The 14,782-nt window shown below is 42.5% G+C and overlaps 1 protein-coding gene and 1 long non-coding RNA gene across 2 annotated transcripts in view; one reads left to right on the top strand and one right to left on the bottom strand.

The window, feature by feature from the left end:
* LOC122562702 overlaps positions 1-1,492 on the top strand; it is a 24,752-nt gene extending 23,260 nt beyond the window's left edge. The window contains exon 3 of the long non-coding RNA XR_006315390.1: positions 384-1,492. This is a non-coding gene — a long non-coding RNA (uncharacterized LOC122562702). The remainder of the gene's footprint in view (positions 1-383) is intronic.
* Positions 1-14,782, bottom strand: part of slc15a4 (solute carrier family 15 member 4) — a 228,407-nt gene that overhangs the window by 101,580 nt on the left and 112,045 nt on the right. The window lies entirely within an intron of this gene.

Raw genomic sequence — 14,782 nt, 5'->3', positions numbered from 1 at the left:
GGGTCGGTGTGGACTTGTTGGGCCGAAGGGCCTGTTTCCACACTGTAAGTAATCTAATCTAATCTAATCTAATCTAATCACATTGTGGTTCATTGGAGCCTACAGTGTGCAAATTGGCTGTCATGTTGTATTTTATGATAATTCTAACACTTCAAAAAGTACTTAATTGGCTGCACAATGATTTGGGATAACCTGACACCATGAAATACTGTAAACTTCAGCATCTATTCTGTATACGTGGTAGAAATTGTTTCAAAGATTGGTGTTCTTTGTGTTGTCAATTTTAAAACACAAAACAGTTCCCATCTTCAGACTTTGTGATTGTATCTTAATTTGCACAAGTCAAAATTTTAATGTATTTTAACTGTTTTATTCCCCTCCAGGTAACATCAACAAATGTCATATGGACTACTATTTCTTCCTACTAGCAGCCATACAGTGTGTAACGCTAATTATTTTTATTGTGGTATCTGTGACATTTGATCATCACAAAACCAAATCTGGTAAACTATTCATCAATGGAAGAAGGTAAAGTGAAGAACTGAAGCATAATCAGACAAGGAAATAAAAATGAGCCAGTACTTGAGACATGCAATTATGATGAAAATACTTGTAACTCCTTTCTTCAACAAGTAATGGATTGGCTAGTAGTATTCCTTGGCTCACCACCTGCAAACTGAATCTTTTAGGTTGCCTGAAAGATGGTTGAGGTTCAACATGTGGGACACTACAAGTAATTTCAGAGTTTACTGGCAGATAATGAGGTTGTTCAAGTATTATTTTCTTCACTTTGTCAAGGCAATATTTCTTTTATATCTACTTCTGTTCTTCATTGCCTCTGAAAGAAATATTCATGACTTTCTGATGTATTGTAAACTTTTAATATTAAGTGAAAAGATCCATTTGTTGAACCTAAAGTCATTTTTAGTGTAAGTAAACATTGAGTATTTTAATGAACTAGGTAATTTTTTAATGTTATTTTTGTTAGCTCAGTGTTAATCAAGTTCTATGTTTTATTAATTTTATCTTTTTATGAATATAAAGGTCAATGCCCTTTTAAGCACATCCGTAAAACAGCTGAAAATATAATTGCATCATTAGCAATTCTGTAAATCATGTTTACAACCAGAAGACTGGGGGGAATCTATCTTGCCAATAGCCAGATGACTAATAAATAGATATGTTACAAAAATTAAAGCTATATAGTAAATGACATCTGATCTTGCAAAATGCATATAGTAGAGATTTGCACATTCTGGCCAGTTTACAACTTAACTGCTGTTTTTATGACTAATTTGAATTCTCTAAACTTTTTCCCTTTTCTAACGATAGCAATTGAGCCATCTGGCTGTTCGGCAACAGTATTTTTTCGTTTTTTTAACTGACCGGGAAAGGCATTTATGATTGGGAGCTGAATCTTTCAAAGGATTGTTTTGAATACGCTGTAAAATTATGTATTACCAAATAAATGTAACTTGTTTTAAATGTAAAACCATCTCTTTACCTATATTGTACAAATAGGTGAAAAAATGCTGCCAAACTTACAATGATTTTTTTTCAGGATAGCTCTTTTATAATTGAATTTCCCTTGCACAATTCTGAATACAGTTAAACTTGATTATCCACATTTGTTATTTCCTGCACAGTAGTATATCCATGAAAGTTTTGAAATAAATAGAGTAAATCCCAGGAATTGGGATTTGGTTCATGGCAACCAACCTACAGTATATAATTTAGTATTTCAAATTAGTTGTTCTACAGACTCTGTTCTTGACTCAGCATAATACGTTAGGATGGCTAGCCTAGATGGTGTATATACTAGTGCTGAAGATCTGATAACTTAGTCTCAAGTCTTAACTATGGAAACCAGATTACCAATATCTGTAAAGAACAACATATTTGAAACTTTAAAAGACGTGTGGCCATATCTAAACAAGCAGGCAACTCAATTATACCAAAGTAACTCCAATATGCTTTTACATTTGACATAGACAGACATCTCAAGGTTTCAGAGGAACGTGGAAAAAACATCGACCCTGAGGAAGGGTGTCCAAAAATTTGTTCAAAGAGGCAGGTTTGAAATTAGGCCATGAAGAAAAAGGCAGATGTCTTGAGATTTAGGGAGAACCCAGAAAGGTACAGCACCAAAACAGTTCCTTTGGCCCAATGAGATTGCACCAACACATGCCTTTTTAAACTGAAAGCTTTTTGCCTCTGCACAGTCCTTATCCCTCTATTCTCTGCCTATTCATATATCTGCCAAGATGCCTCTTAAACGTTGCTCTTGTATCTGCACCTACCACCACCTCTGGCAGTACATTCCAGGTACTTACCACCCTTTGTTTTTTTTTAAAAACATGCCTCTTACATCTCCTTTAAACTTTTACCTTAAATTATGTCGCCAGGAAATTGACATCTCCCCCCGGGAGAAAGACTCCCACTATCCAGTCCGTCCGTGCCTCTCATAATTTTGTAAACTTCTATCTGTTTGCCCCTCCTCCTGTGACGTTCAAATGAAAATAAACCAAGTTTGTTCATTCTCTCCGCATTACAGATACCCTCCAAACCTGGCAACATCCTGGTAAGCTGTTTCCGTACCCTCTCCAAAGCCTCCACATCCTTCTGGTAGTGTGGTGACCAAAACTGTACACTATTCCAAATGTGGCTTGACTGAAGTTTCAACCAGCTATAGCATAATTTGCCAATTTTTATACTCTGTCCCCCACCGATGAAGGCAAATGAGCTTCTACCTTCTAGACCACATAATCCACTAATGTTGCCACTTTCGTGGAACTTGAAGAGTGTGGTGCTGGAAAGGCACAGCCATTCAGGCAGCATCTGAGGAGCAGGAGAGTTGGCATTTCAAGTATAAGCTCTTTATCAGGAACGTGGAGATGTGGCTGTGGTAGTGTGTCTGCTTCAGGACATGGCTGAAGAGCTTCAGAGTAGAGGAGACGACCTGAAGGGGTGCAGTGAGAGAGCGACTTATTCAGATACTTGTAGAGGGAGGAGGGGAATGTCTTCAAGTTAGGCATCTTTGGAAGAGATTTCGCAGTAAGGTTATAATCAACTAGAAGAAAGTGAGGACTATAGATGCTGAACATCAGAATTGAAGAGTGTGGTGCTGGAAAAGCATAACTGGTCGGACAGCATCGGACATTCTAGGATTGGGGAGATTCAAGATGGCGGCAATCTTAAGTGGTGTGGTCTGCTGTGCTGGGCTTTGTGCCCCCCCCCGGGCAAGGTGGAACTTCACCCCTCCCCGCTTTACCAACCACCCCCAGGAGAAAAAAATATCCAGTAAACTTACTGATTATTTGGAGCTGCTGAAATTGTCTGGGACAGCTTTAAGGCCAGAGGGAAGACCAGTAAAGGAAAAGGGCCTAAAGGAGTACAAGAGTCAGGGCACTCCCCTACTGCATCAGGAGTGCCTGCAGCCAGTGCTCAAGTCTCCCGGGAAGGCCCCTTTGGATCCAGCAGGACAGCAGCACTCACTCTGAGTTTGTCAAACTCTGAGAGTGGATTCAAGCAGCGGTTGAGCCACTGTCTGCTGTTCTTCAAAAGCACGAGCAGGAAATCCAGCTGCTGGAATGAAGACTGGACGCAGTAGAGGTGAGGACCGCAACATTGGAGACCGTAGCAGAGGTCTCAGGAGGAAGAATCCGAATGCTGGAAGACCAGGTTCGGATCCTTCAGGATTACGTTGATGACCTGGAAAACAAAAATAAAAGGAAGAACTTATGGATCGTGGGTCTCCCGTAGCGCGAGGGAGGCAAGGACCTCATAGGCTTTCTGCAGGGATGGTTCCCGAAGTTCCTGGGGTTGGAGTCTGAGTCGGGCCTGGTGAGTGTGGAGCGGGCCCACCAGATCGCAATGTGCAGATCCGGGCTGGACCCACGCCCCAGCGCAGTCCTAGTGCAGCTCCTGTATTATAGAGAAAAGCGGTTAATAGTGGAAACAAAGAAAATTGGGATGGAACTCGCAAGCTTTAATGTATAAAGGTTCAAGGATAATGTTTTGCAGGAGTCCTGATTAAGAAGAGAAGGACATTTGATGTGAAAAAAGAATTAAGGGACTTGAACATTCAATACTCCATGAGGTACCTGACCGCATTGCGTTTCGGCCATGGGGGTATGGTATATAACTTTGACTCCGCAGAAAAGGCGAAGGAATTTGTGAAATCTTTGAAATGAAGCACCTGAACCTGAGTGGGAGGAGAGGGGGCATCTTTGCAGACAATGGTTTGGCGTTTCCCCCCCCTTCCTTCTTCCTCTCTCTTTGTTTTGTGGTTATTGGTTTTATATGTACAGTTTTGTAAAATTGGAATTATTTTATATATTGTTTGGTTGGGTATTATTTAGGTTTCCTTTCTTTTTACTGCTGTCCTCTTGATTTTTTTTTATTGGGTCTGGCTATATCTGTGGCTATATTAGATTACATTAGTGTGGAAACAGGCCCTTCGGCCCAACAAGTCCACACCGACCCGCCGAAGCGCAACCCACCCCCCTACATTTACCCCTTACCTAACACTATGGGCAATTTAGCATGGCCAATTCACCTGACCTGCACATCTTTGGACTGTAGGAGGAAACTGGAGCACCCGGAGGAAACCCACGCAGACACGGGGAGAACGTGCAAACTCCACACAGTCAGTCGCCTGAGGCGGGAATTGAACCCGGGTCTCCAGCGCTGTGAGGCAGCAGTGCTAACCACTATGCCACCGTGCCGCCCATATCTGTGGCTGAGATGAGTGGGTGGTGGGGGATGGGTATCCATTGTTAACTTTCAGAATGTAAATAACAGGTTTTCTTCTTTTGTGAATTGCCTGGGGCTGGGGCTAGGGCACAGCCTCAGTGAGAGGGAGTTAAGATGGTAGTAAGGATTGGGAGGGGTGCCCCCTATGGGCAAGGGGAAAGATCTCAAGCAAATTGGGGGTTATTTGGGTATATGTTTCAGTTAAATGTTTTTTTTTAACTTGTAGTTGTTTTTATAGGAATAGTTCTTAGATCTCAGAGTTAATACTTTTGTAACTTGTCACGCCTCAGATAAGTTCCCCCCTCCTGGGAAACCATGGGCGTCCTAGGTGACCATGGCTAGTGATTTGTGCACCTGGAATATAAAAGGGAGCCATTCTCCTGTTAAAAGAAAGGAGGTCTTATCAAGCCTCAGGAAGGAAAGGGTGGACATTGCCCTGCTGCAGGAGAAGCATCTAACTAATAAGGAACATGTGAAACTGCAGCAAGGGGGGGTTGTGACAGTATTTTTCTCATCCTTCAGCTCTAAGACTAGAGGAGTGGCTATACTGATAAGAAGGAACCTCCCTTTCCAGGTAACTGAGCAGATTAAGGATGAACATGGATGGTTTATCATTCTTAAAGCCCTAATACATGGAGAAGATTATGGTGTTTTGAATATATATTGTCCTCCGGCACACCCTCTTAAATTTCTAATTGATGCAATGGCTAAATTAATGAATCTTGAGGTTCTAAGAGTATAGGAGGGATTTTAATCGTCTCACGGATCCAGAGATTGACAGGATGCCAAAAGGCCTGGCAGGTACACCCGCGCAGTCTAAACAGTTGGTGGACATGTGCGATGAGTTGGGACTAGTGGATGTGTGGAGGCACCTCCACCTTAATGGAAGAAACTTCACATTCTATTCCAACCCACACAAGTGCCATGCGCGAAATAACATGTTTTTTATGCCAATTGACAGTTTGGACAGAACATTGGTGTGCAAAATTGGGAATATAGCTGTTTTGGATCATGCGCCAGTGTATTAAGATGTTAAAATCAAGGGTAGTGGAATGGATGCACGTCACTGGCGGATGGCTCCAGTTTTGTTAGAGGATAGTAAATTTATTGAATATATTATAAGATCGCTCAGGGCCTTTTGGGATATTAATTCAGGTACGGTCAGTAATCTGGCAATGCTTGGGGAGACCACTAATGCATATTTATGAGGGCTGATCATTTCGTATTCAATAACTAGAAAGAGGAAGAGTGAGGAGCAGCAACGGATGCTGGAGGCCCGGCTGAAGGTAGCAAAGAAAACATGTTCTAATAGGCCGTCAGTGGTTAAGCTGCAGTGGGTCACAGCTCTCTTGGCTGCTCTCGAGTCAATGCACACAAGAATGGCTTAAAAAAAAAAGGTCTCCTTTGCCAAACAAAAACCGTTTGAATTCGGAGATAAGCCTATGTCTGGTATATTTGATGAGGAAAAAAGCTTCCTAATCTATTACCTCTGTTAGGGAGAAGGCTGGTTTGCTTACTGTGAATTGAAAAAGATCAATGTTAGGTTGAGGGAATACTTTGAAGAGCTATATCGGTTGAAGGGGGGTGAACACGGTACAAAGGGAATGCAGTCCTTTTTTGAAAGTCTGGACCTCCCCAATACAAGTACGAACAGGCTTCCCTTTAGAATGCGACTTTAACGGTGCAGGAAGCAATAAGGCATCTCCAGGGTGGCAAAGCACCGGGACCAGATGGATTCCCAACTGAATTCTATAAGGAATTCATAAACATGTTGGTGGAGCCACTTTTGGGGATGTACAAATATTTTTATACACAGCATTGTCTGCCGCCCACTCTTAGGGAGGCTAATATCTCCCTCATTTTAAAGAAGGGGAAAGACCCCGAAGAATGTACTTCATATAGACCAATTTTGCTGTTGAATGTAGATTTCAAAATTTTATGCAAGGTTAGATTCCCTACTGTGTGGAAACTGGCCCTTTGACCAAAAAGTCCACACTGACCCTCCAAAGAGTAACCCACCCAGACCAATTTCCCTCTGACTAAAGCACCTCACACAATGGGCAATGTAGCATGGCCAATTCACTTGACCTGCACATCTTTGGAACATGGGAGGAAACTGGAGCACCCGGAGGAGACTCATGCAAACACTGGGAGAATGTGCAAACTCCACACAAGCAGTCACCCAAGACTGGAATTGAACCCGGGTCCCTGGTGCAGTGAGGCAGTAGTGCTAACCACTGAGCCACCATGCTGCTCTTAATGGTGTGGGAGGAAGGAGACAGCGGACGGATATGCGGGCTGGGCAGAGAGGGGAAAGGGAAACTAGCGTCATCCTTTACAGGTTTAGGGTGGTTAGGTTCGCTTTGTGCGCCGAGGAGTTTAAATGTGAGGTAGTTGCAGAGGGTGGGGGGGACAGGCACATGCAGTTTTTATTTGGCAAGGTGGGGCCGTTGAGGGAGAGTGTGGTCAACCATCGTTGGGACTGGGAGGTTGTGATGGCAGTGGATTGGGGAAACGGTGTTGATTTATTTTTGTTGCGGCTGGCGCGCAGTTAGGAATTCGGAAGCGTAAGGAAAGTTCTGGAAGGCCGTTCTGTTGAGGGTTGGCGCGGAGTGGTAGAGCTTTTTTATGTTGGTGCAGTGGTCAGCAAATAGTGATCGGGTGAGGTCGCCATCTTGAGGAAGTCGGGCTGAGGCCGGGCAAGAGATTCTGACCGGGTGGGCTCGCCATCTTAAGAAGGTCTGGGATGGGTAGAGGTGCCGTGCGCGCTCGCCATGTGAGAGAGGCCAGGAGACGCACGCCATTTCACTAAGGTCGCGGGCTGTTGCCATTTTGTACAGGTCACTGCAATGTAGGGCTGCCATTTTGAAGAGATCCTTAAGATGTTTGTGCTGGGGGCTGCGTTTGAGATGATGAGGAAGAGGGTATCAGCTGTTGACAGAATTAGTTTTAGCTGCGACGTTATTTTGCGCACTCTGGTTGAATCGCTCTTTTTCCAGATTCCATGTGTTGTGGTAAAAGAGTGATCGAGGTTAGGGAGTCCTGTTTCAATGTTCAAGGCTTGCTGATTTTGTCAAGTCTATGTATGGTTTTTCTCAGTTGAAAGCAGTCTTTTGTATCTGGCGAGGGATGGCAAATGGTCTTTATACTTTAAAATAGTGGGCAAGAATGGAGTCCTGTGTGTGCGTGTGATGGTCACCTGCAAAATTCTCCTGCAAAATTCTCCTGCTTATGTTAATCTGAGTTATGTGAGTCGGTGGTATTTCCAAGTAGGGGAAAAAGTGGAAAAGTTCAAGAGGCTGGTTCTGATGTTGGAGAAAGTCCTGCCTCATATTATTATAAAAGGACACCAGACAGGTTTTGTTAAGGGCTGTAGTGCCTCTAACAATATTAGGAGAGTACTGAACACAGTACAGGTATGCCAGCAAAGATTGATTCCAGGTTTGGTGGTCTCCCAAGACACAGAAAAGGCACTTGATTGGATAGAATGGCCGTATCTATTTGAGGTTCTCGAGTGCTTCAGTTTGGGGGGGATCCTTTGTCAGATGGATAGCAGTAGTGTATAATGACTCTAAGGCAGCACTCATTACAAATGGTGTTAAGTCAATAACTTTAATATTGAAAGAGGTAATCGACAGGGGTGTCCTTTATCACTGCCGTTATTTACCTTGGCGATTGAACCGTTAGCCAAAAATATCACGAAGGATCCTGAAATAGTAGCGCCAAAGGTGGGAATGGGGGAGCATAGGATCACCCTATATGCTGATGACGTCCTTTTATTTTTGGCCAATCCGGAAAAGTCTGTTCCTCGACTGATCCAAACAGTTAATTCATATGGTGGTTTCTCGGGTTATAGGATCAATTTTACACAATCGCAAGCCGTGCCGGTAGGGGGTTTAGTGGAGGTGCCTAATCTGGAGGATAGAATGCAATTCCCTTTTAGATGGTTGTCAAAAGGTTTTTTTGTATTTGGGAATTTTTATTACCCCTTCTTCCACCAGCTGTATAAAGCTAACTATGTACAACTACTAGAGAATTAAACAGGATTTGCAACGGTGAGAGGGATTACAGTTATCATGATTGGGCCGAATAGCCCTGATTAAGATGAATGTTCTTCCTCGGCTGCTGTACCCCATGAGAATGCTCCCATTGTTGTTACCTAGACAAGTATTACGGAGGCTTAAGGGTTGGCTAGAGGCCTTTATTTGGTGTTACAAGTGTCCTCTAATTAAATTCACTAAATTGCAGCTTTCACAGGCTGAGGGAGGGGTGGATCTTGTGGATTTGAAGAAATACCAAATAAGTGCTCTGTTAAACTATGTTGGTAACTGGGTACGGGAGAATTCTGAGTGAATTTGGCTTGATATTGAAGCGTCGCAGTAGAGATGACCTTTAATTAATTTATTATTCATGGAGAAGATGAAATCCGTGACCCAGCAGTGTAAAAAAACCAATTATTTTAAATACGGTAAAAGCCTGGAAGATAATCAGGCAAGACGGGGGCAATTGGTCTAAGACCTCGCCATTTACCCCGATGGTGGGAGACCAAGATTTAAACTTGGGACAATGGACTCTGGCTTTAAGGCTTGGGAGAATTATTGAATCTTCTGTCTGGGAGACTTATTTGAGGGGGAGGTCCTGATGTCATTTAATCAGTTAAGTCAGAAATATGGATTGTTTAATAGGGACCTTTTCCAATATTACCAGATAAGGGACAATATACAGAGGAAGATCACGCTCCTGCCTGTGTTACAAATCAGATGTGGAGAAAAGAGTACTGCGGTGTACGGGTGCTCTTTCAGTCAGTGCGTTATATCATTTACAGAAAGGTAAATGTCCCCTTGGGGGACATGAAAGGACTCTGTAGGAGAGTTAGGAGAGGGTATTTTCATCGGAGATATAGGAAAACATCTGGGGGAATGTAAGGAAAATCTCAGTATGTAACAGAGCGCAGGCCATGCTATTGAAGACCTTACACAGGGCTCGTATGGCACCAGAGAGGCTAGCTAAGTTCAAAAGAGGAACGTCACCAGGGTGTCCCAAATGTAATATTAGTATAGGTGCACTCACACACTACTATTGGTAATGTTGTAAGATCCAGAGATACTGGAATACTGTAGTAAGGGAGCTAAAGTTTATCCTGGGGATTGAACTTAATGTGGAATCGGTATTTCTTCTTTTGGGATTGCCAAATTTGCCCCCTCTGGGGGAACACTGGAAGAGATTGTGTAATATTCTTACGCACTGTGCGAGGAAGAACATTCTGGTGAACTGGATGTCAGAAAAAAACACCAGGTCTTACGGGGTGGCATAGGCTGGTGATGGAGCATCTCCCCCAAAACTACCTCTCGAATATGGTGCACCACAAAACGGAACAGTTTTACAAGACGTGGCGGCCCGTTCTAAATTATATTGACGCTGACTTATCAGCAATATTAATCAGGGCTGTGGTATAACCGTGGGAATCAGTATGGGTGCCTGTAGGGCCCCGGGAGGAGGAAGACTGGGGGAAAAAGAATACGGGTACTGTAGATGGTGCTCCCAGGAATGGGAGCCTCAGTGGAGGTGTGATGAGTGAGATAGAATAAAGTAGTGAGATATTATTTAAGCTATTTTTGAATTTAGTTTGTTAGTATTTATCTAATATGTTTGTCGTTTAGTTTAAGTTAAGTAGATGTCCGTTTTGGGAGAATAGTAGGTCGTTTATTAACAATGGTACTCTGTTATGAACTTTTTTTCCTGTTTTGATGGTGTTATTCTTTCTCTTTGTACATAAATGTTTTGCAAAAGATTTAAAAAGGTTTTCAATAAAAATATGTATTTAAAAAAGCATTTGAGGATTGAATGATGCCTGACTGGCTGTGCTTTTCCAGCGCCCCACACTCTGAACTCTGATCTCCTGCAGCTGCAGTACTTACTTTCTCCTACTTACATAGAATTGTGGGTCAGTACACAGAGATCCCTCTATGTTGATGCTACTAAGGGTTCTGCCAATTACTGTAAACTTCCCTCCTGCATTAGATCTCCCAAAATGCATCAACTCATATTTGGCAGGTGGAGTTTCATCCAGACATTTCTCTTTCTGTACCCAAATTTCCAGCCTATCTATAACCTGTTATCTAGTAATCCTCCTCACTATCCAGCGTGCTGCCAATCTTTGTGTCATCTGCAAACTTACTATTCAAGCCAGCTACAATACTCATCAAATTATTTCTATAAATTACAAACAACAGCAGTCCCAGCACTATCCCTGAGGAACACCACTGGTCACAGATCTATAGTCTGAAAAAAAAATCCTTTCACTGCTACACTGTCTTCTGTGACTAAGCCAGTTCTGTATCCATCTTACCAGTTTACTGTGGATCCCATGTGACTTCACCTTTTGTATCATCTTGCCATGAGAGACATTGTCAAAGTTGCCCTCATCAAACATGTTTGTCACTTCCTCAAAGAATTCAATCAAGTTTGTGAGACACAATTTTGCCTTCACAAAGCCATGCCACCTATCGCTAATAAGTCCATATTTTCCAAATGTGAGTAAATTCTTTCCCTATGAATCTTCTCCAATAACTTCCCTACCATTGATGTAAGGCTGAGCAGACTATAATTTCCTAGATTGATCCTTTGTTTAATGGCAAAAGGAGTATATTGGTTATTCTCTAGTCCTCTGGGACCTCCCTGTCACGAAAGAGGAAACAAAGATTCTGTAAAGGTCCCAGCATTTTTCACTCCTACTTCCCTCAGCATTCTGAGACATATCCCATTAGTTCCTGGGGACTTATCTGTCTTAATACTTTTCTGAATACCCAACACTATTGTTTTAATGTTGACAAGCCCTAGAATATCTACATACTGCTCCCGAAACTCACTCCAATCACCATGTCCTCCTTTACGAATACCGATACAGAGTATTCATTAAGGACCTTACCCATGTCATCTGGCTCCAAGCATAAATTCCCTTCTTTGTCTTTGGTTGGGCTTACCCTTTGCCTTGCTACCCTCATGTTCCTTATACATGTATAAATCATCTTGGGATTTTCCTTAATCCTGTTTGCCAAAGACGTTTCATGGTCCCTTTTGGCCCTCTTAATTCCTTGTTTCTGTTACCTTTCTATATTTTTTTTTGAAGGCCCTATCTTCAGTTTCCTAAACCTTACATGTGCCTCCTTTTTTTTCGTTTTGACTCAGCTCTCAATTTCTCTTGTCATCCAAAGTTCCTAAATCTTTCCATACTTATCCTTAATTTTCCCAGGAACATGCTGGTCCTGAACTCTACTAAACTGGCCTTTAAAAGATTCATACATGTCAAATGACATTTACCCTCAAACAGCCAGTGCCTGCCTAATATTGTGTTAAAAACTTCGAGGAGAAAGTGAGGACTGCAGATGCTGGAGATCAGAGCTGAAAATGTGTTCCTGAAGAAGGGCGCATGCCCGAAACGTCAATTCTCCTGCTCCTTGGATGCTGCCTGACCTGCTGCGCTTTTCCAGGAACACATTTTCAGCTCTAATATTGTGTTAGTTAGCCTTCCCCAATTTAATTATTTCACCCTAGGACCACTCTGGTCTTTATCCGTAAGTATCTTAAAACTTACAAAATTATAGTCACTGTTCCCAAAATGCTTCCTCTGATCAACTGGCCAGGCTCACTCCTCAATACTGCATCTGGTATGGCCCTTTCCCTAGTTGGACTATTTACATATTGTTTTAAAAAAACATCCTTGACGCACTCAACAAACTCGTCCCATCCAAGCCCCTAACACTAACGAGTCAGAGTCAATATAGGGGAAGTTAAAACACCCATCTCAAAACCTTGTTTTTACATATTTTCTCTAATCTGTTGGAATATCTGTTCTCTCTCTGACTAGCTATTGAAAGGCAAGTAGTACAATCCCAAAGTAATTGTACCCTTTGCTTGCCTGAGCTCTACCCATCTGGCCTTGCTGCTGAGCCCTCTAAGGTGTCCTCCCTCAGTGCAGCTGTGATATTCTTCTTTATAAGTAATGCAACTCTCCCACCTCTTTTGCAACATTTCTATCTTGCCTGAAACATCAAATCCTGGAATATTAAGCTGCCACCTGTGTCCCCCTCTCAACTAATTTTCAATTATAGCTATAACATCCTATTTGCTTTACCTGTCATACTTCTTGCATTGAAACAAATACACCTTAGACCGCCAATCCTATAATGTTCTTCCTCTTCACCTTACTAGCCATACTCTCTGACATCTCCTCAGTTACTTTTCTTGCTGACCTACTGCGCTGGTTCCAAACCCCCAGTACATCAGTTTAAACCCTCCCAAGTAACATTAGCAAACCTCCCTATATTGATGCTTCTCCAGTTTAGCTATGTCCTGACTGTTATGGACCAGACCAAACCTACTCAAAATATAATAAGAGGATAGTCTTGACCCTAATTTTAAAATAAGAAAATGTTAAGTGTAAGGTGTTTTGTTCTGCATGCAATTTGATCAGTCAAAGTACTAGGCTTGAAACAAAACACACTTTATACATACACTCTCTTATTAAAATACAGGTAAAAGAAAATTGACTTAATTGTAACACACAAAATGGTTAACAAAATAAAATATTAACTACCACTAAACTCCCAATTTAGTAACATCCCATAAGCACACCCTTGGCAAAGGCAAATTCAGTAAAATGGATAGTCTCGTATGCAATTCTAGCAGCAGGAAGAGAACCCCCAGCTTTTAACTGTAACAGAGAGAATAGGAGCTTCCACATCCAGCTTAAAGACCCCAGCAACTGTTACTGAAAGCTAAACTGAAAAAAAGTCCTGGTTCTCTGGAAGCTTGACCCCACCCATTCAGGCTGCTTCCATTGTTCCAACTTTATATTAAAAAAAACAAGGCCTCACAAGCAGTTTATTGGCTTTGGAGCAAACAGCTTGAAAATTCTGCCTCAAGTTTCTTCATTTAAAGAAAAGGACCAAATATACCTCTTAAAGCTATAGTTTCAACTCGTGTCCTTCTTGTACAGGTCCCACCTGCCCTCGAAGATATTCCAATGATCCACATCCCTGAAGTCCTCCTTCCTGCACCAGCTCTTTAGCCACATATTTGACTCTACTATCTTCGTATTACCAGCCTCACTGAAATGTGGCACAGGAAATCATCTTGAGATTATAGCCCTAGAGGTCCTGCTTCTTGACTTCCTACCTAGCTTCCTTTTCAGGACCTGCTATCATTCTCGCGCTCTCTCTACCTATATTGTTAGAACCAATATGGACTACGATCTCTGGATGCTCACACTCCTTTAAACTATTCTGTGCTTACTCAGAAACAGGCACCATGGAAGTAAAACACCATCCTGCAGCCTTGCATGTGACCACAAATGCCTACCTGTGCCCCTAACTATTGAGTCCTCAATCACTATTGCTGTCCTGTGCTTCAACCCTCCCTGCTGTACAACGATCCCAATCTCAATGCCTCTGATCCAGCTGCTGTGCTTTCTTCTGAGAGGCTATTCTTCCCCCATCCCAAGAATATCCAAAATGGTATCCCTGTTTGAGAGGGGAATGGCCAGAGGGGACCCCTGCACTGCCTGTCCACACTTACTGTTCTTCCTGGTGGTCACCAAATCTTTCTCTGTCTGTGTAGCCCTTAATGCTCAGCTCACTCAATGTGATATCTATGACATTCTGCACCTCATGGATGCTCCACTGTGTCCGTCCAGAGCTGCAGTTGGATGTACTTCATGTATATGTAGTCACTAGGGACACCTGATTTCCCAGAAATTGCAGGAGGGGCATTCCACAGGGCTAGGTTTTCCTGCCATTTCAAACCTTATGAACTGAATCAACTTTCTCAACAAGAGAAACAATACAGGAACTGATTACACAACCTTGCCCACTAGTCAACAGACTCTGGTCTCACTCCTACTCTCTATTCCTACAGACTACAACTACTGAACATGAATTGGATTAAAGAGTTGTCTCTTCGCTTTATAGCAGAGGTTTTCTTCAGTGGCAGCACCCCACCCTAAGCAATGGTTACCCCTCCCAGCAGC

The sequence above is a fragment of the Chiloscyllium plagiosum genome, chromosome 25 (assembly GCF_004010195.1).
Source record: "Chiloscyllium plagiosum isolate BGI_BamShark_2017 chromosome 25, ASM401019v2, whole genome shotgun sequence".
NCBI classification, from domain to species: Eukaryota; Metazoa; Chordata; class Chondrichthyes; order Orectolobiformes; family Hemiscylliidae; genus Chiloscyllium; species Chiloscyllium plagiosum.
The sequence above is the reverse complement of the archived record's forward strand: the minus strand, read 5'-3'. Positions and strand labels throughout refer to the sequence as shown.